This window comes from Bos indicus x Bos taurus, chromosome 27, assembly GCF_003369695.1.
Source record: "Bos indicus x Bos taurus breed Angus x Brahman F1 hybrid chromosome 27, Bos_hybrid_MaternalHap_v2.0, whole genome shotgun sequence".
Taxonomy (NCBI): domain Eukaryota; kingdom Metazoa; phylum Chordata; class Mammalia; order Artiodactyla; family Bovidae; genus Bos; species Bos indicus x Bos taurus.
The window spans coordinates 10,357,971-10,360,485 of record NC_040102.1 but is presented as its reverse complement, the minus strand read 5'-3'; the positions used below and the strand labels follow the sequence as shown (position 1 = coordinate 10,360,485).

General features: G+C 34.8%; 1 non-coding gene across 1 annotated transcript; it reads right to left on the bottom strand.

Annotated features, from left to right (window-relative positions):
• Positions 1–2,189: 2,189 nt before the first annotated feature.
• LOC113885113 lies at positions 2,190–2,312 on the bottom strand. The gene has a single exon (XR_003509152.1). It is a non-coding gene; the product is annotated as a small nucleolar RNA SNORD22 (small nucleolar RNA).
• Between the last annotated feature and the right edge of the window lie 203 nt (positions 2,313–2,515).

The window sequence follows — 2,515 nt, the reverse complement described above, 5'->3', positions numbered from 1 at the left end:
TCATGTTTTTTGAAGTTTTCTTTGATTTTGCATTTTTTTTTGGCCTCTTTCAGATCTTACTGTTTTCCTAGAAACCACATTGGTGGTGCTTAATAAAAGAATAAAATTTTGAAAAGAGCCACTTTACTCATTTATTTTTATAAAAGAAGAAGCCAACTCTTTATGATTTTATAAGTGTATTTAAATACATTTTAAGAATAAGTAAAGACATGAGAATGTGAGCATCTTGGATAATATTGATCATTAACATAGACAGAGAGCAAACCTTTGAAAAAAAGATAACTCAAATGTGCCCGATACATGCTTCTTCCAGAATCAATGCATTTTCACTAGATTTTTACATTTATAGATTATTTTTACATTGACAGGTATTACATTTTTACATTTACATTTTACAGTTACATTTACAGGTATTTCATACTAAAATTCTTACTAAAGCTTATAGACCTCTAAAAAATATTTTGAAATGAAAACTCTTCTTGGTTATATTTCCCCTCCTTATCCTGTAATGGCTATGGTCAATCAGCACTCTGAGAGAGCATTGTTCAGATTGCTACTTAACTGAGAGCACCAGAATATGATTGCAGAAATTATCCCTGACATAATTTCTATTAGTCTTTTTTCTGAACAAAGTCTTTAGATTTAGAACTTTTATAATGATTTGAGGTATTTGCCTCAAATCGCACTTAAAAATTGTCACATCAGACCATTTGGAGGTCTTTTTATATATACAGCCTCTTCTAACTTATGCTTTAAGTTTGACTTTTTTATAAACAACAGAAGAACTTAACAGTTTACTTTTTTTTTGCCATAATAGTAATAAAAACTTAAGAAAAAAAAAAAAGCAACTGAAAAACAAACTCACCCAAACTTTGGTTGAAGTCATTATGTGCTCTGAATCATTACTGAGCCCCAATGGGATGGTGAAGGAGTCACAATTTGTTTATTGGGTTAAATGTTTGATTTCATTCCAATATATTTAATATCGACACTAGTGGTATTAATGTCAATTTTGGAGCTTAGTGACTTAATTCTTATGTTTCTTATGAAGGGATCTCCTATGAATTGAATATTTGGGACACAATTTTTGACTGATTAACAGGATGTTGAGGCATGATTAGTGATGCATGCCTTCTCCAGAGATTTTCTCTGAGTCACAGCTCTTTTGGCTAGTTGTGTTTGATTTCCTGCCCAAAGCTGGGTTGTGGAATTAGCATTTTGGAAACAAACTTTCTTTCTCAGATAGGGTGCTAACAAAATTGCTGGATGTGAAGTAACCTCATTGATGTCTGTCCACACTATGCATTCTATGGAGATTTTTTATTTCCTTCCTTTGGCCCTGTGTGACAGTTGAAGTTACAGAGAAATGCACACTCACGATTACCATGTAAAAAGGAATTTCTGCCCAGAAGCTGTTAAGAATCTGTTTTTCAATTTATATTTGTCATCATGACAATTATAGTGTAAACCGTTTCTTTTCTGGACTGTAGGACTCAAGGGCTAGATATGTCAGAAATCAATATGTAACAGTTATTGTCATCAATAATCCCCATGGAGAAACACCTTTAAGACCCACACTGGTTTGGCTCCTTCTTTGCCACAGGGTCCCCCGTGTGCCTGTAAATTTTCCTTCTAGGATGTTATTATTGCTTTGTTTTTCTCACAGTATTACTCACAAATCATTCTTCTTCTAACCTGAAGCTATTCTCCTCTATACAATTTACATCAGTAGAGTGGTTTTTATAATCATTTTTAGAACAATTTGTGTTATTAATTTCATTATGAGACATGAAGATACTCAATTAACAACCAACTCTTGATTAGTATCTTTTAAAGCAAATGTGAAAAATATTTCAAAATTTCATTTATTGTGTATGACAAAGCCAGTGAGTATTTGGCACTAATTTTCACAAGGTATAGATAGGTTCAAACATCCAAAAACTTATTTGATCTTTTTCCTTTATTTGAAAGTTAAAATAAGACTATATTTTCAAAAGCTGAAATGATTGTGTGCTAATTTGAACATGCAGGTTTTACAAGTAATGACTTGTAAATTCCCTTTTTGATATCCTCTGAGAGTTGACTTCCATTATATGTACCTTGTACTTTCTCCAGGCCTGGAAAAAAGTGTAGAATTGATTTTTCACAAAGTGATATCTCTTCCTTCCCTGTGTTTGGAGACCCTTGTCATCTCTCAGACTGTCCCTCTGAAACAAACTTGCGTCCTCCCCCAGCCAGCTCCAGCTGGTTCACCTTTATAGGCTGTGGGACTAGAACAGGAGGTAGAATGTGTGACTGCTTTTTCACTGGGTTTACAGTATGTTATTTATTTATTTACTTTTGGCTGTGCTTGATCTTCGTTACCGCATGGGCTTTTCTCTAGTTGCAGAGAGTAGGGGCTACTCTCTAGTTGCAGGGCGTGGGCTGCTCACCGTGGTGGCTACTCTTTTGCAGATCACAGGCTCCAGGGCGCCCAGGCTTCAGGAGTTGTGGCGCTTGGCCTCCGTAATGGCAG